We start from the raw sequence: 23391 nt of genomic DNA, 5'->3' as shown, positions 1-23391 counted from the left end.
GGATCCATCTCAGATCCTGACTTTGGTACTTAACTATCTCCATGACCTTGGGCAAATACTCTAACCTCTCTGGGCCTCAGTTTCCTCATTTATAAAATGAAGGGATTGAAATGGATAATCTTGAATGACCCTTTCATCTTTAAATCTATGGTACAATGACTTAAGGCTCTGTGTCTTATGTAACCCATAAATATCAGTCCTGGGCAAATCATTTAACCTTTCTTGATTTTCCTAACCTATTAAATGAGGGAAACACAGAATATTAGATGTGGAAGGAAACTCAGTGACCATCTAGTCCAACCTCTGCAACAAAGGAATCATACTGTAACATTTCAGACATGTTGCTGTCCAAATGTGGAGAAGAGGGTGGATCATATTATCTCTAAGATCCCATAGGCACATATGTCTTAAGGTTTGTATTCAGATGAAAGACAGAATATAGTCCCTGCTCCCCGCCCCCCTTTTTTTGAACACAACCATTCAAGACTGTCATTTCCGAACTCAGTTGGAATTTCTGAAACTAATCTTTCGATTAGTAATGCTTGTGAACTGAGACTAAAATGGACTTTCTGGGGTGGCCCTGAAACGGATTAAGTTCCTAATGCCTGTTCTGACCCAGGCCTGTTCCCCGCCCTTCATGGAAACATCATCCCAAAAGCCTGAAATCTGGAGGCGACTCACAAAGACATTCACATTGATGTTTCTGTGTTTCTCCTCTCTGTATCACTAGGTTATGTCTGGAAGTTTCAGAACTTTCAGTGATGTTCAAGAATCTCTAGAACTGAACTTTTAGGTATATTTGAACCCAGTCAGACAGATGGAAAATACGAGTTAACTGTCCCAAGTCCTATTTCCTCATTTATGGTCACTAAAATATTGAGGAATAACAGCAATAATGATGTTGCTGCTGCTGCTGCCATTGCTGTGCTAGTAGTAATAGCAGCAGCAGTAGCAGCAGCAGCAGCAGCAGCAATAGTAGTAGTAGTAGTAGTAGTAGTTGTTGTTGTTGTTGTTGTTGTTTTTGTTGCTGCTGTTGTTCTGAACTTTGTTTTGTTTTTTGTTTTTGCTAGGCAATGGGGGTCAAGTGACTTGCCCAAGGTCACACAGCTAGTAAGTGTTATGTGTCTGAGGCCGGATTTGAACTCAGGTCCTCCTGAATCCAGGGCCGGTGCTCTTTCCACTGCACCACCTAGCTGCCCCCTGTTCTGAACTTTGTACCAGGGAGGAGACTCCATCTGCCAGTATAGAACAGCAGCCATTCAGCCACCCAAGGGAAATCAATGTAACAGCATTCATCAAGTGGATCAAGACTATGGAGGAAGGACCAAGGAGTGTCACAACTCCTTGCATTTATTCTTTCTTGATGTGATTTTGGGGATGGAAGAAGATAGGTGAAACAGAAACATCACTTTTTTGAAAGTGACATCTACCTCAAGATTGGATGGGGCTGCATTTATATTCGAGAAAGATTGCTCTTAAAATGTGATTTTGCTAAGCTGGAAAGAGTATCAGATCCACAGAGGGCATTTCCTTAGTCTGTTATTTCACTGGGAATCCAGCAATTCATTGGCTTAGATTCTTCATCTGTAAGGAGTTCAGGGTTCCCCTGGGCCATTCACCATAAGGCAGCAACTAGCCGACCATAATGAATTAGTGTCAGGTCTAGATTTAGCATGCACTGTGTCCCACTTTCTTAAAGAGCACCTCTAGGTCATGTAGCTAGTTACTGAAATGCCTGCAAATGCTTTTGGAGTCCCAGGGGTTAGATGAGGCTAGAAGAATATTTCCTTTAACATGTGATTACATATGAGGTACTCTATCCTCTCTAGATCTATTGAGTCTCAAGTTGAACTTACTACTAAGGAGATCTCGTCTCGTTGTGAAGGGTTGTATACATTCTTCCTGGATGATAGCATAGGTAAAAGGAGAAATCTTGTGAATAGTGCTAGATTCCCCTCCAAAGTTATCTAGGTCAATAAATAGGCTGTGACATAGTAATATAAAATGCTACCTGTACACCAAGATGATGATCCAGACACTTCATGAGTAGGACCTGTAGATGCTTTTATAGTGGATGGGAAGGATTTGTGCCACACTGTGTAAAACATCTTACCTTGTTCCCACTGAGAATAATAAAAAGTACTCCATCAGTCAGTTTGTCTAATAAGTAGCACAGCACCCTGTGGCTATGGAATGAGCAAAGCCAACTAGCCCATAAAGAGATTGAATATTGGTAGGTATCATTGACTCAGTCCTCTAACCAATTATTGTAACTGATTAGCTACATAGTCACAAATATAACTCTCTTTAAATCACACTGTGCTGGAATACATGATAAGAATAATGAAAATAAAAGATCCCAGTCAAATTTTGAAAGTATTTTTTTCTTTTCTTTCTTTCTCTATTTTTTAACTAGTTCTATGATTTCATTAATAGAAGTAATCCCTGGTGAGGAAATTTTCCTCTACAAGTGGAGATGGGTATTGGTTCTGCAATTTATAGTTTTAGAAAGTATTATGAGAAGTTACTTTTCTAAAAGAAATAGATTTCTCCCATTGCAACTTGGAAATCAGAAGCTATTTTAGACTACCAATACCTACATACACACACACACTTCTTTGATTCTTCTAAAAATCCCTTTTGAAGTAGGTAGTATAAGTATTTCTATTTCCATTTTACAAATGAAGAAATTGTGACTCGGTAAGGTTAAGTGTTTCAGCCAAAATTGGAAAGCTAGTAAATTTATCATCTGCTTCCCTTCCACCAAGCCTCTTCTCCCTCCTAACTGTACTGTTTCTCTTTGGGTACCATCATTCACCCAGTGTGCCATTTTCAGAACTTTAGTTATGTTTTGGAATCTTCCTTATGAGCTCTTACAACATTGGCAAAGTCTACTTGATTCTACTTCTAAGAAACCTCTTGCATAGTTGTCTTCCTCCTTATTCCAATTGCCATTATCTTATTACAGGCCCCTATTTCCACCTGTCTATACTAATAATACTATCATGATAACATTTTTTTCAGCTGTTCAGGTCTTGTAAAGTTATTTATATGTGACCTCATTTTTATTCCTCACAACAACCCTATAAAGTAGATACTATTATCATCTCCATTTTACAGATGAAGAAACTGAGACTCAGAAAGATCAAAAGTGACTTCCCAAAGATATACAATCAATAAGTTTGAGGCAGAAATAGTGCTCACTTCTTCTTGACTCCAGTCCAGTTTTTTTTTTCCATTCACCATGCCATTTAGCTATTAGAATAACTTTCTTGCCCCTACTTTCTATCCTCTCCAATCTCTCCTGACAGAATTATCTTTTTTGTTCATAAATCTGGCCATGTCCTTTCTATGCTCAAAAATCTCCATTGCACCCTTATTATTTATTTTTTTAAATACAGTTAGGGTTAAGTGACCTCCCCCGGGTCACACAGCTAGTAAGTATCTGAGGCCAGATTTTAAATCAGGTCCTTCTGACTCCAGAGCTTGTACTCTATCCACTGCACCACCTAGCTACCCTATCCCTATTGCTTATTGAATACATTTCGAAGCCTGTCATCCAATACTCTCTGCAGTCTGGTGCAATTCTAACTTTCTGTGCTTAACTAATATTATTCTTACACATTGCTCCTATATTCTCATCTACCCTCTCCCCCTAGAATATTATGCTTTTTCACCTCTGTGCCTTGCTGATTCCTTTGCTTGAATTTCCAGCCCGCCTTAAATTTGCCTGTTAAATTCTGACTCCTCAACAAAAGCGACCTTCTCTATGAGACTGGCATTGCACAGTGGAAAGACCACTCCGTTTTGGAATCACAGAACCTAGGTTCAAATTCTGCCTGTGACACTTAGGACCTGTGAGACCTTTGGCAAGTCAGGTAGCCTAAGCCTCAGATTCAAGCTTCCTTTCAGCTCGAAAACTCCCTTGGTGGAAATGCCCTTTTCACCCAGACTTGTACTGTAATTTGTTTCTCAGTTCTCTAATGCCCTAAGAATTCAATATTATATGATATAACATTGTATTTGTGTTTTATCTCTTCATTAATTAAAAGAGTGAAGGAAGCTTGTCTTAACTAAATTTTCTATCTCCCTAAGTACTTAATGTAATATTCTGTGTACATAGTGAACTTCATAAACATTTGTTGAATGATTCAATGAAAAACTATTGAAGATGCTAAAGTCAGGATGAAATCCTGCATCTTCTGACTGCAGATATAAGTGTTCTTCCTATAACATGCCTTCTAAGGTCTCTCCCATCTCTGAGCTAGGAAAGTTGTTCACTACATACAAGCAATGATGTCTTTATTTTCTTTGGGTATTCAGACACTTACTAGCTGTCTTGACTCTGGGCAATTCACTTAACCACTGTTTGCCTCAGTTGCTTCATCTGTAAAATGGGGATAATAATAATCCCTACTTCCCAGGATTGTCATGAGGATCAAATGAGATAATAATTGTAAATACTTAGCATACTGCCTGGTACATAAATAAGTGCTACATAATTGTTAGTTGTTGTTCTTATTACTACTCTATCTGATATTTTCTTTCCTTCCTTCCTTTTCTCTTCCTCCCTCCCTCTTTCCCTTCCTTCTTTCCTTCCTTCTTTCTTTCCTCCCTCCCCTCCCACATTTTCCTTTCTTTCTACCCTTCCTTCCTTCCTTCCTTCCTTTCTTTCTTTCTTTCTTTCTTTCTTTCTTTCTTTCTTTCTTTCTTTCTTTCCTTCTTTCTTTCTTTCTTCCTTCCTTCCTTCCTTCCTTCCTTCCTTTCTTCCTTCCTTCCTTCCTTTCTTCCTTTCTTCCTTTCCTTTCTTTCTTTCTTCTTTCTTTCTTTCTTTCTTTCTTTCTTTTCTTTTCTTTCTTTTTCTTTCTCTCTTCTCTCTTTCTTTCTCTCTTCTCTCTTTCTCTCTTTCTTTCTCTCTCTCTTTCTTTCTCTCTTTCTCTCTTTCTCTCTTTCTTTCTCTCTTTCTCTCTTTCTTTCTCTCTTTCTTTCTTTCTTTCTCTCTTTTTTTCTTTCTTTCTTTCTTTCTGTCTCTCTTTCTTTCTTTCTCTCTTTCTCTCTTTCTTTCTTTCTCTCTTTCTTTCTTTCTTTCTTTCTTTCTTTCTTTCTCCTCTCTCTCTCTCTCTCTCTCTCTCTCTTTCTTTCTTTCTTTCTCTCTCTCTCTTTCTTCTTTCTTCTTCTTTCTTTCTTCTTTCTTCTTCTTTTCTTCTTTCTTCTTCTTTCTCCTTCTTTCTTTCTTTCTTTCTTTCTTTCTTTCTTTCTTTCTTTCTTTCTTTCTTTCTTTCTTTCTTTCTTTCTTTCTTTCTTTCTTTCTTTCTTTCTTTCTTTCTTTCTTTCTTTCTTTCTTTCTTTCTTTCTTTCCTTTCTCTGCCTGAAACTGAATCTATCTCAGAAATGAGAACACTTTTACACCTGTAATTTGATTTCATCTGAAACATTCTTTTTAACAGAAATTTATAATGAATTAAGTAGGGCCTTATTATCATATATTTCATTGTCAATCAGTTTTTCCAGTTGTCATAAATAATTGATGAGATGGTGGATTATGTTTTCCCTTTGAATACAGCCTGCCTTTGTGACATCATTGCCTTGAGGGATTGTCTTTGGCTTTCTAGTGGTACCTTCCTCTTTTCTCCTTTGACTTCAAGTTATTAGTCTTTTAGAAGAGAGGCAGTAATGTTCTTTTTCTATTGTGAAAAGCAAAATGTGAATATGGTGTATGTGTATGTGCACATATATATACACACACACACACATACACTCACATACATACTATGTATACACACAATTCATACACTAATGCATCTGATTTCAGTTTATACTTTTCTTGGAGGACTTCTGGATTAATGTAATCTTGAAAGGTAACTACAGAAACAACCTGTCTTTCTCAGAGAAATAGGGGAGTTAAAGTTGTTTTAATGTAAACAGATCACTGTATCTGCTGTCTGCAGATAGGCCTGGCAAAAACCAAGACCTGTTTTAATGTAGTTAAATGTTTGCTTGCTACCAATTACGTTTTTCCCCACATTTTCCTCTTAAGGATCAGTCAGTTGATTTTAAAACATTCAGAAATGTTGCTGTTCTTTTAAGGGAGGCATATCATATTTACTGGGATATACACACACAAGCACACACACACACACACACAAATGCATACTGTCACATACACATAAGAACACACACACATACACACACACACACACAGCCCAGTGGGGAAGAGGTGAAGGAGAACACTTAGTAATATCACATAGAGAGCTGGCTGTGGAGTCAGGGGGAGCTGGGTCCAGTTTTGCCTCTGACCCATACTGGCTTTGTGACACTGTCCAGGACGTTTAACCTCTCAGTGGCCTAGGCAGTTCTCTAAGACTCTGTGTTACAGAACAGTTGCCAATCTTCATTGAAAGAAAGAGTTGGTTCAGTGGGAATTCTGTTTAATAATGAAATGAAAGGTCTAGAGAAAAAATAAATCACTCATTTCAATTGGCCCCTTTCATGCTGCCATGCTCTGTATAGAAATATATTCCAATAATTTGGTAGTAGCCAAAAATTATAGGAAATACATAGAATTTATGAAACAATTTTTTAAAATTGTAGTGGTCTACTTTAGGGATCCTTAACTTGGGGGTAGTGAATTATTTTATTTTTCAATGTCTTGATTACTTTTGATAATTTTCAATTTAAGTAGTTTTTTTGTAGTCCTTTATATTTTATTTTATGAATTTTAAAGACATTATTTTGAGTGTCCAAAGGCTTCAGTAGACTGCCAAAAGGATCTAAGGCACAAAGAAAAGTTAAGAATCCATGGTTTAGTGCTTGCTTTGGCAGCACATATAGTAAAATTGGAATGATACAGAGAAGACTGGCATGGCCTCTGCGCAAAGATGACACACAAATTTGTGAAGAATCCATGGTCTTCTTTAATATCTATATTCACTTCCCATGTTCTTCATGACAAAAAAAAATCACTGAGCTGCAAACCTACCCATTGTCACTCAGAATAGATTATTTTAAATCTGTTGATACCTCATACAGCCAGTAAGTAATGTTCCCAATGTCCAAAGCCTTTTAATTAAGCCAAGATTTAACTCCCATTCCCTTATCTTTTCTTTCCTGTCCATTTTGATTTATCATCAAAGGATTATAGGCTTATAGGTTGACAGGCCTGAGAAGTCATCTTGTTCAAACCCTTTATTTTACAGATGAAAAAACAGAGGCCCAGAGAGTTGACCTGATCTGCCCAAGGTCACAGAACTAATCATTTGATAATATGTTAATGAATTCATGCAAATACAAAAATTGTAGTTCTTTTTGTTTTTGAAATTCTTTTTGAAGAAGTCTAGTAGTAAGGTATAATAGATGGAACTTGTACTGGGGTTCAGAAGACCTGGGTTTGAGTCCTCGCTCTGATATTTCTGTGTGACATTGGACAAATCACTGGACCTCTCTTGTCTTTGGGTTCCTAATCTGCAAAATGAAGGGGTTGGATAAGAAGACAACGAAGGTCACTTCCAGATGTGAACATCAGCTAAAAGTTAAGAGCTGTGGAATCTTTCCTTGCTTTTGATCTGATGATCTGTCCCATTTGTCCAGCCAGGGCAGGATAGATATGTAAGACATTGAAGAGGTCATAGGTTAAGGCAAACATGATAGTATATGATCCAGAATTAAACAGAATCTGGAGGCCATTTGGGTAGGGTTGCTGTCGTCATTCAGTCACGTCCAACTCTATGTGACCAAATTGGAGTATGTAATTTTCCTTTTCCAGTATGTCCCCATTTTACTGATAAAGAACTGAGGCAAAAAAGAGTTAAGAAACTTGCCCAGGATCACACAGCTGGTAAGTGTCTGAGGCTGAATTTGAACTCAGACCTTCCTGACTCTAAGCCCAGTGCTCTATCCACTGCACCACCTGGCTGCCCCTGGGTAGGCTATAGTCAATTGGGGAAGGCTTTAGCTGGACCCAGTGCTTCAGCAAGAGTTGTAAGGAACTTGTTCTTCTGACAGACCTCTCATCCTGTACTGCCTTTGACCCTGAAAACCTTCTGGATCTGAAAGGACCATCTCTAGATAGGCAAAATACGCAACTTCTGGAAATGAGGGTCCTTCTATGTAGAAGCTAGAGAGAGAGAAGAGAGTGAGTGATTGTGTCCAAAGAGAGAGCCGTGTCTTCCAGGCCAATTCAGGGTTTTGTCGTGTACGACTCTGGAGTTTGTCCATTTGAATAGACCCCACATCTTTGTCACATGTGTCCATCTTCTTTGACCAAGTCATTTTCTGGGCCTGAGTCAGGGGATCCTAAAAACTGGTTAAAAAACAACCTCCAGTAACCCTCAACATCCCAACATATAATGGTGTTATCAGTATTTCTGTACTTGGCAGGAATGAGGTCTAGTTTTTGAAAATGGATTAAGAAGAAAAACACACACACCCAACACTACCGTGTTGTGCTAAGCCAGTTGTTGCCATGGCAATAGGTGCTATATATGTCTTGTAGAAAAGAGATTAAAAAAAAACTATAAAATCAAAATTCTCTTACAAGGGAACCAAGCAGCCTGTCTGCATTTATAACATATCCTTTTCTTTTGTTTCTGCACAAAGGAAATCACAAATCAAAGCAAAACCACAAATATCTTTCAGAGTGTCTACTCTGAGTAATTCATTTCTTGTTTATATACCAATATAGGAGACCTGAAGATAACATTAAAAATAAAATTAAAACTTAAAAAATAATCTTTGGCACAAAGTTTTACATCAGTTGCAAAAAACAAATAAACAATTGTACACATACAAAACAACTAGAGTCTTAAATTTATAATAGTACTCGCTAACCACTACATCTCTGATGAATAGGCCCTATGGGCAGTCGATTAGGAATCCAAATGAATTAGGAACACTTTGCTCTTCTTAGATATGGCCATGTGTTTTTCTAGAATGGAATCATTTACATAACATGTTGAAATAATACTGTGTAATTTTCAATGTCTCCTTCCTGCTCTGAAAATCCTGTTGTGTTGTCAGGGCTTCTAGCAAGTGTGATCTGAAATAGGCCAGTACAACTGCTCAGAGTAATATGAATGAATACAAAATATTCCCACTTACACTAGTTCTGTGGATGTAATAATTCTGCCCCTACCACATCACTTTGATGCTGGATACCAAGACACATTCAATAGGCTTGATTTAAAAAAAAATAAATACTCGGGTGTTTTAATATGTGTTTGGGGAGGGGCAGCTAGGTAGCGCAGTGTATAGAGCATGGGCCCTGAAGTCAGAAAGACCTGAGTTCAAATCCGGCCTCAGACCAAACACTTGACACTTACTAGCTGTGTGACCCTCAGTAAGTCACTCAACCCCAATTGCCTAAAAATTTAAAAAAAAATAATACTTGTTTGGGGAATAGTGAAAATAAGTTCAAAGACATATTCAGACACCTCTGATGGACTACAAGGAGAAGTCTGCAATGACATGGTTGTCAATGCCTGAGACATCCTTTATAGATGAGCACTACTGCCGGCTTTCCAGGAATTTTGTCTCTAATTGGGCTGGTGTATGTTTCCATATATCTTCCCTTGTCAATGTTCAATAAATATATCCACGATAGGGTTGTACTTTGTTTACAATGGTTTCTTTCTTTTCATGAGGTATAGATATACACCGTCCATTCATCTCTCTCTCTCTCTCTCTCTCTCTCTCTCTCTCTCTCTCTCTCTCTCTCTCTCTCTGCGCTCTCTCTCTCTCTCTCTCTCTCTCTCTCTCTCTCTCTGTGTCTCTGTCTCTGTCTCTTCATATGTATGGATAGATAGATAAACACACACACACACACACACACACACACACACACACACACACACACACACACTGGGATTATACTGCTGAGAAAACAAATGTATGACCCTATCCCCTCCCCTATACCCACTGAAACCAGAAAAATGAAGGAGCAATTTTGTTTTTCTCTTTGTATATGCTTGCTTACAGTAGGTATTTAATTGGCACTTGTTGAATTGAATTGAACTGAAGGAAAATTGTACACATCTTCCAGCTTTTGTCATCTCTAGAATTGGGACTCAAGGCTGTCAGACTAGAATTATGTTTATCCTGAATTTTAATGAATATTTTGGTGATGCTTTTTAGGAATTTATCCCAGTTTGTGTTTAATGTTTTTTTTAGCCCAGTAAGAGAATCCAATCTACAAACAAAACCACTGAATTTTGATAAGCTTCTCTCTTTATTCTGCCTGCCTTCTTGCAAGATTATATTGTCTGAGAATACACAAGCTGAAATTTGGCAAACTAAAGAATTCGAAGAATCCATTTCATATTTTCCTGTACCCTTTAATATCTTGATGGTTAAATATATAAAATTATAATAATATTATTGTTTAGCTCTATATATAATATATATTATATATATACACACACACTATATATATATGTGTATGTATATATATGTATGTATGTATATATATATATACATATATATACATATATATATATATATATATATATATATATATATATATATACACATAAAATATACATATATGTGTGAATTTCTATACCAGAAGCATCTCCTTATAGTTGTATATGCCTGGTGAGGACTGGGCAAGATGAAAATGGTTCTAAATTAAAAATGTCAATGAAATACCATATTACCCCATCCTCAAATGTTAGGACTGGTTGTTTTAATAAATTGAAACATGAGCTAAAAGAGCTGGGCAAAGGAATAACATTTGTAGTTCCACAATATTTCTTTTGATCTTGCAAATGCTGTATTCTAAACTTTATTCTCAGTATCCCTGCAATGGTGTGTTGCAAAATAAAGTTCTTCATCTTGAATGTTTATTTGAGAAATTAACCAAAGCCCTGTTAGAATGTTCAAAGATTTGAGGCATTTAAATGGAGGTTTGAGATTTTATACTTCAGGCTTCTACCCTTGAGAAAGTATCTGCTTTACATCCTTCCTGACAGGTGGTTTTCATTTCTCACTAAGCTATCCAGAGCCATGCCAGGGGAAGTGACATCTATTTATCAGTCATTTTCACTGCCAATCAGAAGGAAAGGAAGGCTCAATACCTTTTGAGATTTTGAGATTTTTGTCCATCTGGATGTTAAAACTGGGTAAAACTTAAAACTGGAGAGTTAAGATGATTAAATAGGGTTAAAGGTTAGAGCAAAGAAAAGTTAGTCATTTGGACTCCTGGTCTTCAGATCAGTGACTAAGAAAATCAGGTCAATATTGATATTGATCTACCAATATATTTCTCTTGCTCCTATTTGATATGCTGATTCACTCCTTCAAAATAGCATGTGTCTAGCTATTTTTAGTGTAATAGCTAGTTTTCTCATTAATATAGAAATATACATAAAAGTTCAATCAGTGCATGATTGGATATTTAAATAACTAACCTATAGGTGCTGGCTATGAGAATACTACCCTGGAGGGTAATTGCCACCACCCCCAGCCTCTGTTTCAACCCTTCCCTCTGTCTTTAATGGTATTACTCAATACTCAGTATATCACTTTCACCAGTTTCTGAGACCACTGCTGCCAGAAATACTTTCCTTTCATACCAACCGTTGCCACAGATGAACTGTCCCTGTTACCACCCTTCCAACATAGAAGGTATACACATTTCACTGTACTTCTCTTGACAGGCTCAGGATTAGAATGCATTACTTTTTGAGGGCCCTTCTACTTTAATTCATGGGTTTATAACATAAAAGCAACATATTGGTAATTTTCAAGTATATGAATTTGTTCTTTATTGATAAAGCCACCGGCTGAGAAATTAAATCAATTATTTTAGGAAAGAATGATGGGGAATGACCTTCAAATGTAGGAGAAATATTTCAGGCTAGGGACACATAAGAACTTGCAGTGATGGGGGGGTTGCAGTACACAAGGTTAGATTCCCAAAATATAGGAGTCGAATCTTTTGCAGGTTTTTGACAGAGGCAGCTTGGAACGCTGGAAGGAACGCAATGGTCTGGCAATTAGGAAGCTGGCATTTCAGTATGAGGTCTGATAATAACTCAATGTGTGGTCTTGAGTAAGGTGTACCACATATTTTCACTAAAATTCCCTCATCTATAAAATGAAGAATTTGAACTCACTGTCTTCAAGATCCTTTCAAACTAACCTCTTATGACTAACCTCCTTTCATTTATTGATAGGCTTATTAGATTAAAGGATTTGGGACATGGCATAAACGTGGGATATCTTAATTTGTGCAAGGCATTTAATAGTCTCTTATCTTATGCTTAAGGATGAGATTGAGATATATGGACTAAAATATAGTATTATAAAATTGATTCACAATTTTTTGACTAATCCAAAGAAGAATTATAAAGGGAGGTCTCTAGTGGAATGCCACAAAGATCATTCCTTGGGATTTTGTTGTTCAACAACTTTTTTTTTTAAATCTAGGATTCATGTGGATAGATAGATGTCATATCTAATCAGTTCTGTAGGTGACAGAATGCTCAGAGAGATGGCTAACACATAGACAGGATCTTAAATTTTCTCAATAAGTTAGAAGGATTGGTGGAATATAATGTGATGAAATTCAATAGAAATAAATTTAAAGTCATTCACTTGATTTCTAACCTTATCTCTTGGCACAAGAATTGCACCTGTGATGTCATTGGTACAGGGAACTCCCCAGTGAGGAAATTCCCTCTACCAATGCAGGTAAATACCTTCTTTCTCTAACTTTTAGAGAGTTGCTTAGAGCAGAGGTGTCAAGTGTTCTGCAAAAATGCTACCTATAGCTCAAACTTAACAAAATAAAAATACAACATAATGTTAATTTGTGGTTTTCTAAATCAATATGCAGCTTCTCTTCCTATTTGAGTTTGACACTACTGGCCTAAAGCACTGAGAGGTTATAATGTCTTGCATAGAGGGAGGCGTACAGTCAGTATGTGTTGGAGGCAGGACTAGAATTCAAGTTCTCCTGGCTTTGTAGCTGGATCTCTAGGCACTGTGCTATGCTGCCTCTTTGAACAAGAACTGCAGGAACTCCAGGTGGTAAAATAATGGGTTTGTTTGAAAAAGACATAGGGGTTTTAGCAGGTTATAAACTCAATATGAAGGCAGTAGGATGATATGAAATCTAAAAAGAGTAATGCAGATTTAGGGTGTGCTAAGTGAGAAAGAATGTACAGAGCGAGGGAGACGACAGAACCTCTGTTCTTTGCCCCGGTCAGACCACACCTAAAGGATTATATTCAATTCTGCAAAGCGTATTTTAGGAAGAATGTAGTTAAAACTGGAACTGTCCATAGTGGGATGACTGGGATAGTTGAATGATCAGTGACTATGACATATGATGATCAGTTGATCGTAACAGAGATGTTTAATCAGTCAGCAAGCATTTATTAAACACCATTTATATTCTAGGTACAGTGTTAAGTACTAGAGACAAAAAACCCCTCCAAATATTAAAGAGTCCCTTCCCTCAAGTTGTTTATAGTTTTCTGAGTGGGGAAAAAAAACAAACAAAACATTCATACATCAGCATAAAAACCATACATCCAGCGTAATTTTGTGGGGAGAGGTGATTGAAGGAATAAGAAAAAAATCTTCTTTAGGAGATAGTATTTGATCTGGGCAGCTAAATGGCAGAGTGGACAGAGCACCTGGCCTAGAGTCAGGAAGACGTGAGTTCAAATCTGGCCTCAGATTTGAGCATACTAGCTCTGTGACCTTGGACAAGTCATTTAATCCCAATTGCCTCTTTAAAAAATATGTGGCCCAAGACAATTACTAGCTGGGCAAGTCACTTAATGCTGTTTGCCTCAGTTTCTTCATCTATAAAATGAGCTGGAGAAGGCGATGGCAAACCAGTCAAGTATCTCTTCCAAGAAAACCCCAATTGGGGTCACAAAGAGTTGGACGCTGCTGAAATGACTCAATGACATTTGATCTGAATTTTGAAGAAAACTAAGAATTTTTAAGAGGTAGAGGTGATGAGGAAGCATATTCTACGCATAAATAGAAATGCACAGAGATGGGAGATAGAATGTTAGGCAAGAGGAACAACAGGGTGAGATTGGGTGAACTAAAACTATGTTGGAAGTAAGTTGTTAAGGTTTTGAATGCCTTCCAGAGGATTTTGTATCTGATCCTGGAAGGCATAGGGAATCACTGGAATGTACAGAGAAGAGGAATTGGACCTGTGCTTTGGGAATATCACTTTGGCCACCATGTGCTCAGGCTCAATAAGAGAAGATTTAGGGATGACCCAAAGCTGTCCCAAAATATTTCAAGGACTGCCACGTGGAAGAGGGATTAGGTTTGTTCTGCTCGGCTCCAAAGGCCAGAAGTAAGACCAAGGGTTGGAAGTTGCAGAGGCAAATTTCTGCTCAATATGAGATTACAGTTGCCCCAAAGCTGAATGAGGTGCCTGGGGACTTACTTAGTTCCTCATCACTGAAGTCTTCAAATGGAATCTGGAAGGCTGCATTTCAAAGAGATTAAAGAAGAAATTGCTAGGAAGGACTGATTATAGTACATGACTTGTGACAACCCACTTAACTCCAGTTCTCCGATCCTTTGGCTTATGGTTCATTCTGCCCTCAATATCTTTCCTTAAATGACTGCTTTAGGTTCCTATGAAGAAAAAACTCCAGAGAATGAGGAAAAAAAAAAACAAAAACAAAACTAAATCTCCTGAAAGATATAATACCTCCATAAATCCAATAGGATTTACAGTAGCAGCTATTTTGGATGGTGTAAAATTCCTGGTGTCTCAGTCATATGATTAAACCATGCTCTACGGTGTGCCAGAAGGCAGAGCTCTAAGCTCTAGTTTACTTTTGATTCTGAAGAATTGTATTATCTTAATAAACGTGAGGAAAAAAAGCAAATAAATCTCTAGAAGGTAGTTTTACTTCAGTGTGCTTCTTTGTCAAGTGAATGGATGTTAATATTTCTCAGGTATATTTCCCATGTATATTTCAGTAACTGAATATCTGTAATAATAATATTGTATATTTTTATGGTTTAAATAAGTTACAAAAGACTTAACTAAAAATATCTCAGGTCTACATCATTTCATTTGGTCCTGCCAACAGTTTTGTGAGGTAGCTGTTATTATTTCCATTTTCCATTGGTAGGAAAGTGAGGCTCAAGAGGTTAAGTAACTTATCTAGGATTATGTAGCTAATAGACAAATGAAAGAACAAGGCCTCACACCTTGGTCTCCTGATTTGAAGTCCAGCTCTCTCTACTATACAACCTCCTCTTGTCATACTAGCCTCTACTTTCTGTCTTGCACATGAGGTACATAACGAGTTGGTGTTGGAGCCAGGAAGTCCAGGAAAGAGTACTGGCTTTAGAATAAGAGGATTTAGAAATCCTAGATCCACCACGGGTCCATCACCTGGTTGATTCTGGAAAAATCACTTGAGCTCTCAGGGCCTTAATTTCCTCTTCTATAAAAGAAGGAGTTTTGACTAGACAGCCTCTAGGGTCTCTTCCAAACCTAAATCTATGTTTGGAAAATAATGTTTTTAATAAAGTGTTTTTCTTTGTTTTCTAGTATTTAGTGAGGGAAGGGAAAACATATAGTGGTAATAATACATATATTTTGAACATGAAAAGAAAACAAGGGGGCTTTCAAAAATGCTTTAATAAAGTACCTGTGCTTATCAATAATCTGTTTAGAAACAACTCCCTAACATGTCTCTAGCCAGGAGATAATACATAATCACAAAGGAGCAGTGGTACCTTTATTGTCTCACCTGACAGCTTCCTGCTGGAGAAGGAAAAAGAAAACTTAGTTAAAATAAGGTTACCTTCAAATCAGTTTGATTTTTTTTTTACAGGAACATCTTCAATATTTATCTTCCAGTTTTTTAAAGATGGCTCTTTTGGAGTAAATGCTCTAAAATATTCAGGTCAAGATGGTTAAAACTAATGTAAATGAACAAGATAAAGATCTAGCTGGAAGTGAGCCTAATGCATCTGGCAGTTCAATGGATGTCCTCACTTGCATGAGTGTATGCATATGGAAGTGACATGGGAAGAAAACATAGCCCAGCCACAGAAGGCTTTAGGAGAAGATTCGCCTTCCTGTAGCTGTTTGGATTCAACAATAGGAAGAAGATGAGAAATTCCTGATGGGAAGTTCAGAGGATCCTGTTCTCATTTATGAGAGCAAATACTCCATAGTGCCAAGAAGTGACATTTGAAAATTGTAAAGGGAGGTAAAGAACTAGATGTCTGTGAGCCAGTCAGACTTGTTTCTGAATGGAATACTAGCATACATTAATACATAAACCTTGAAGATGCCAAAAAATTAAAAAAAATTAAAAAGACTGTAAAACCATCAACTAAAATGCTTTTACCCTTGGTAAATCATAGAGGTTTAGAGCTAGAATACAATATATAAATCATCCAGTTCAACACCCTCATTTTAGGGATGAGGAATCTGAGGTCCAGAGAGAGAAAATTATAGCTGGTAGAAGATAGATTCCAACCTAGCTCTTGTGACATTGCATCAGGTTCTCTTTCATCACAGACATAGGGCTGTCCAACCCAATCCAAACAAGAAGAAGGGCTTCACTCTGTTTCCTTTCAATACAAGTACGTGTCTGCCATGGGGGCAGGAGGGAGAGAAGTATTGTAAATGAAGAATTTGGACTTGTTCGATTGGGTGATGGTTTACAGTGGACATTTCAGGTGACACTATTTGTTTGCAATTGGGTAGCTTAAAAATCCCTGTTTCTTCAAAAGTACCTTACGTGGAAGTCATAGCATAGTTTTTAAAATGAGAAGGACTTTAGTAGTCAGCTAATCCAATCCCCTCTCTTTACCTCGGAAGAAGCTGAGGCCTAAAGAGCAGAAGTGACTTTTTTCACTGTTACAAAGATATTAAGTGGAAGACTAAAGATTTGAATCCATGGCCTCTCACTCCGAAGTTTATTCTACTATACTGTATTACCTCTCATCATCTCTCTAATCTGCTATCTTCTATCAGAAGAAACTAGCTCTGCAGACTTCAAAAATGACCAAATGGGCACATAGGCAGTAAAACAGCGGGGTGCATTTTATACATATACATCCAAAGAATCAGATGGAATGAAATACATGCTTGTATAGGTGTGGATAAACATGTGTATGCCTATAAAGAAAGAATAGGCCCCAGAATCAGAAAGCTTTCAGTTCAAATCCAGCTTTTGACACATACTGGCTGTTAGGCCATAGTAAGTCACTTGATTTCCCTGACTCCACCCAATTGTTTAACACTGTTGGTTGTAGACACATTGCAGAATTGTATCACTGGAGAGAGGTTTTCACATAGGTAGCTCCTTACATTGATAATATCACAGATCTATACATAGATAAGTAGAAAGATAGCTAGCTAGCTAGCTAGATACACAAATACAGATACGTGGGTAGATAGAGTGATAAAGTAATATAGTTACATTCATGTGCTACATATTGTTAATATAGGTATTCTCTATGCCTTCTGTACATATATACATATACACGTACACACATTCTGTATGTATAGTCTACTATAAAAATTAAAAATAACATATAAGTATACTATATATGCACATATATTTGTGCATTGCATATGCATGCTATATATCCTAAATGCATATCATGTCTAGATATATATACATATATATGCTTATATATACATATATCTACACATGTGTATGTACATGCATAAATATGAATGAAATCTGGACTCTCTATGTGTATATATATACATATACATACACAGTCTTTTCTAGTCTCTCTATGAAATGCATATGTAAAATATGTATCACCTTTCTAGTAGAAAATCCGAAGTTAGAAAACATTTCCTCAGTTCAACTTTCATTAATTCTAGTGCCCATCTTATGAAACTTTTCATTTATTTCTGAGAAAAATAGAATCAGAAACTTAAGCCAAATGAATTAAAAAATTAGGTTATGTTTGGATGATACTTTGATTTTTTTTCCCCTTGTTTAAAAGTGTTTTGAGTATATATGTTTGATTTATGTTTCAGTTGTTTCATAGGATGATTTTTCAAAAAGCAACTTTGGTACAGTCTGTGATTGATTTAACTAAAAGTACATTGGGTTCAGTTTGGTTTGTGCCATTCAGTCTGTATTACTGGAACACAACTTGGTTTGATTCACTTCCCTGAATCAAACAGCCAACCTCAAAAGAGAGCATGTCAAATACAAATGTTGAAAAAGCAGGAGGTTCATCATAAAAGTTTGCCAAGGCAACGTATGCTGCTCGTGACGTCATGTGGTGAGGCACATATGTAGAGTGATTTTTACATGAATACTTTTATAAGCAAATGAGCCTAAAAGATTTACATAAATCCTTTGGAATGTCTAGAAAGCTAACATCAGCATCAAGAGAATTATTTTTTCAGCACTTTATATCATCAGTCATTTCTACCCTCCAAAATTATAGAATGAGAATAAAGTTATTTCAGAAACATATCCATGAAGTACATAGTAAGCACATAGTAGTATTACATTTTTCCCAAAAAAAAATTCTTACTAGTCTCTGAGAAAATTAAAAACATACAAAAGTTGCATAGATTATTTGCTATATGGTATGTGCAAGTGTTTTTCAAATTTGTTTATTTGCACAGTGTTGTTTCTATTGTATAAATTTTTCTCCTTGGGCTGCTCACTCTGCTCTGCATTAGTTCATACAAACCTTCCTAGATTTCATTGAAACTGACCCTTTTATAATTTCTTATGGCATTATAATATTCTCTTACATTCATAGACTACAGTTTGTTCAGTCATTCCCCAATTTATGGGCATTCTCTTAGTTTCAGATATAAATTTCTTGATAAACATCATCCCTCTCTATGTACCATATATTCACCTGAATAACCAAATTTTAAATTGCTTTTAAAATGTACTGAGAGATTGAAGGTATTTAAAAAAGAAGAATCTAAAAAGAAATTTTAAAAAGCTTGTTTAAAAAAAAAGAAGAATCCAAGGTATGACCCCTACCTTCAATTTATGAATTTTTAAATCTAATTTTCCATTATGGATAACTAACCATCTAATACTATGAATTATTGTTCTCTATAATTAAACACTGAATACTGATTAGAAGTATTTTTAAATATCTGAAGGATGAAATGTAACTTTTTTATAATAACTACTGACATGCTGAATTTCCCTATTCTGTAATGATATAAAATGGTTTTGTAAATAAATTCTAATGTACTTAGAATGAGTCCATTAATAGAATTTACCAAAATGACAACAACAATCCAACCTAATATATTGGTCTTTTATCTGCATAAAACTAAATTTCTGATTATGTGGTATAGGTATATATTGGGATCAGGGTAGAGATTGCATACCAAGTGATTTTCTGAGGAGGACAACCAGTGATGATACCACTGCAGAAGGTATTTACACATAGTCAAAGGAGAGTATTTGCTTCTTCTGTCTGAGAATATTTTGCATTAAGGCTTGCTTTTTGCCATAAGTGGGAGAGAGATTCCAGAGATCTCTTCCTAGGGTCTCTTTTGTCTTTAAATTCTTTCAGTTGATAATTAGCCTCTGTAAATGCTAAGCTTGAATCTCTGTCAGTTCTGAATTCGTGCTGCCAGTCAATAGCACTATCTTTGGATTCAAAGGACAGAGCAATAGCATTATGATTATGAGGAGTAGTGATGCTAGCAGTAATAGGAAGGCTGGAAGAAAGGAAGGAAGGAAGGAAGCAAAAAAGCGAACATAAATATGGTACCTACTGTGTGCCAGGCACTGGCTAAGTGCTTTACAAATATTATCTCACAATAACCTGGGAGATAGGTGCTATTATTATCTCCATTTTCAACTGAGGAGATGGAGGCAGAAAGAAATTAAGTGACTTGCCTATGGTTATGTAGCTAGTATCTGAGGATGGATTTGAATTCGGGTCTTTCTGACTTCAAGCCCAGCACTCTATCCACTCCATCACATAGGTGCTTCAAATGTTTTGGGGTAGCTAGGTGGTGTAGTGGATAAAGCACTGGTCCTGGAGTTAGGAGGACCTGAGTTCAAATTTGGCCTCAGACACTTATTAGCTTTGTGACCCTGGGCAAATCACTTAACCCCAGTTGCCTCCAGAAAACAAGTAGCAATGTTTTCAAGCGCCATAAATTTTAAAGACACTCTCAGTGTGAAAACTCCAGCCTTCCTACTACCATTCAGTGTAGAACAGCAACTCACCTGTAATTTTATAGTCTTAGAAAGCTGTTTGGGCCACTGGGAGGTTACACAACTTTTTGCTCATGGTTACACAACTGTGTGTGTCAGACGTAAGATGGGAACCCACGTTTTCTTGACTCAGCCCATTGTACCATGCTGCTTTTCATGGTTGTTCCCCAGATATGTATTTATAATTACGCTCTATACATTTTTATAGCATCTGCACAGAGCTAATGTTTATCTGAGTCAGAGAATTTTTAGATCTCTTGCTAAGACTATAGTAAGGAACTCAATATTTTATGTATCTCTCAAGAGAGAGACAGAGACAGAGACAGAGACACACAGACAGACACAGAGAGAGGGCGAGAGAGAGAGATTCAAAGAGCAAAAGCAAAGAAGGGTGGAAGGGGTACACACCATTGTATTGTATATTGTGTGATACGCTTCTTAGAGAGTTTTGAGTTTCAAAAGAACCAGTCTTTCCTCAGATCCTAGGAAGGGTCACGTGATCATTTAGTCTGTGTACCACTTGTCCCTTGTTTATTCCCAGATGCAGATTACCTGAATGACCAAAGGATTCTGAGTTTTCTATGTGAGTGTTATGGGAGTGGCTAAGAGTGATCATTTTGGTTGTATCGATTTTGTGGCCTACACGACACACTTTTAAAAGAGGCAAGGGAGCCAGCTAAAACAGTGGTTTGTGGTTATCAACAGCTCAAGAGCATTTTAGTTAAACTGCATTTATGTCAATTAGCAAAAAAAAAAAAGAAGAAGAAGACAGTTGGAGGGCCTGCATACTAAACATCTGACAATGGAGACTGGTCTATGCTCATTAAACATGAATGCCTTGTTCCAGAGATAAAACTAAGGCAAAATGAACCCGGCTGAAAATGTGTGGCTTTTAACATTTTCACGTATCTGTTTATTACCCACTTGGATGGAAGCTCGACTTTATAAATGGCTAAGCTCTGTCTCAGCATGACTTCAGATCACATTGTTTTTCTGTTCCAACTCTGTTCTTGGATGTTTAGATGGAATGCAGGGAATCATGCCTGCTAGACGCAGTCCCCTTGCTAAGTGCGACCTAGGGAGAAGTTAGTTATTAAATGCTCTTTTTCGTTGTTGTTTTTCAGTCATGGAAAACCCCTCTGGGGGTTTTCTTGGCAGAAATACTGGAGTGGTTTGCCGTTTCCTTCCCCATTTCATTTCACAGAGAAAAGACTGAGGTGAATAGAGTTAAATGACTTACCCAGGGTCACACAGCTACTAGGTATCTGAGATTTGATTTGAGCTCATGAAGATGAGTCTTCCTGATTCTTACCCCAGTGCTCTATCTACTGCACCATTAAATTATTTATCCCCTATAATCTCTGTCTTTGTCACTTGACTTAATTTTTAGCCTAAATCTTAAGTGGGTGATTAAGTTTGAATTGTCCCACAGTAGTTCTCCAAAGATTCTGGAGAATCTTGACTTTTCATTACCACAGCAGAGAACTGACTGGCCATTTTGTTGAGTTTCTTTTATGCTTTTCACCATCAATCCTGGATTCCCCTCAATACTTCTGAATGATGATGATGATGATGATGATGATGATAGCTGACATTAATATGCTATGCATGGTGCTAATCACAAAGTGCTTCACAGTTATTAGCTCTTTTATCCTAACAACTCTGGGAAGTAAGTGCTATTATTGTTCTCATTTTACAAATGGGAAAACTGAGGCAGATAGAGGCTAAATGATTTGTCCCAGAGTCACACAGCTAATGTCTGAGGCCGAATTTGAACTCAGGTCTAATTGACCTCAGACCCAGCTCTCTATCCACTGAACTACCTTGCTGCCCCTAATTGTCAAAATGTTCATCTGTTTCTGTTTTTGGGATTCTAGTGCCTTTCTCATGACCTATATTTCCCTTCAGAATCTAAGTCCTTTACCTGTTTGCTACTTCTAGTCCTAGTTTTCCCTAATGTGTTGATACAGTTTTCTGGACACAGTGGGCATTTAATAAATGTTGTATCCTAGGAATGTATGCATGTATTCATGAATGAATGAATGGCCTTCTTCAATGTATCAAATCAGAATGTCCTAAAACATTAATATATTACCCAGAAGAGAGCAGTTTATACCCAAAGGATCATTACTCACAGATCCATCCATTTGCCATATATATATATATATATATATATATATATATATATATATATATATATATATGTATATGTATGTATGTATGTATGTATAAAAGACTAGTATTGGCATTTCATTTTCTAGATAGGGAAGTTGAATCCAGACAAAGTTAGTGCTTCCTTCAAGACAAACCATTAAATTAGGTTAGTGAAGTAAGTTACCTAAATTCCCTGAGTACGTGTTTGTTTTCTGCCAACTTTTCCCCGTCATTCTGACTTGACCAAGGAGACATTGAAATGCTTACCCATCAGGTCTTTGTTGTACCACACTGAGAAACTGTTGGGCCAGAGATAGCTCTGGGCAAAACTGAGAACTTGGTAGGTTTCAAATTTGCATTCTTTCACTTTTTTTCTCCTCACATTTCCCCCTCCCCATTCCAGGACCCATTCCTATTAGTCTTTACTCTTTCTGTTAACTCTTTATCTTTTAGAGAGCCTAGATTACAATCTCCACTAAGTTGGTAAAGTTTTAAAATGTGAAAGTTGTCTCCCACCCCCATCCTCCCAGGGGTATCTGCATTTTAATTAAGATTTCAAGGTGTACCCTAAGAAACCAAATCTACCTCTGGATTTTCAGAGATGAACCATTCAAACACTCCTTATATCTTATCCTCAGATCTACTCCTGGGGCTCACTGGAATCTAGACACCCTAGAAATAGGGAAGTGTCAAGGCTGGGGTTTAGGGGAACATAGGGTAACAGGGAGAATTATCATAAGTTCAACTCTAAACACGGAACACATTTTTATTTCAGCAGTGGTGATTTTTTTCTTGTATGAGTGAGGTTAGGTAGGCCGTCATAGTCCATGGTGATAATCAGCGTGTTCTCTTTTCCCTTCCAAGACTGATGAAATAGAGAACTGTTTTAAGTGGGTGTCACCACCAAGAAAAACAGTTTTTTCTTGCATTCTTCTTGTATTTGTGGAGAAGTGATGTGGCATATCGGAGGAGAGACTAAGCACCATAAATCTGTATTTTGAGGAAAAAATACTCAATCTAGGACAACTGAAGACCAGTTAAGATGATAGAGAGAGAT

The 23391-nt window shown here is 37.0% G+C and overlaps 1 protein-coding gene and 1 non-coding gene across 8 annotated transcripts in view; both read left to right on the top strand.

Moving 5' to 3' along the window:
- Nucleotides 1-23391, top strand: part of SLC8A1 (solute carrier family 8 member A1) — a 510067-nt gene that overhangs the window by 119460 nt on the left and 367216 nt on the right. The gene's annotated exons all lie outside the window — the stretch shown is intronic.
- LOC144456123 (U6 spliceosomal RNA) lies at nucleotides 6807-6913 on the top strand. Its single transcript, XR_013485024.1, has one exon. It is a non-coding gene; the product is annotated as a U6 spliceosomal RNA (small nuclear RNA).

The sequence above is a fragment of the Phascolarctos cinereus genome, unplaced genomic scaffold, assembly GCF_003287225.1.
Source record: "Phascolarctos cinereus isolate Bilbo 61053 unplaced genomic scaffold, phaCin_HiC Scaffold_2;HRSCAF=192, whole genome shotgun sequence".
Classification (NCBI taxonomy): Eukaryota; Metazoa; Chordata; class Mammalia; order Diprotodontia; family Phascolarctidae; genus Phascolarctos; species Phascolarctos cinereus.
This window is presented reverse-complemented; position numbering and strand designations above follow the sequence as displayed.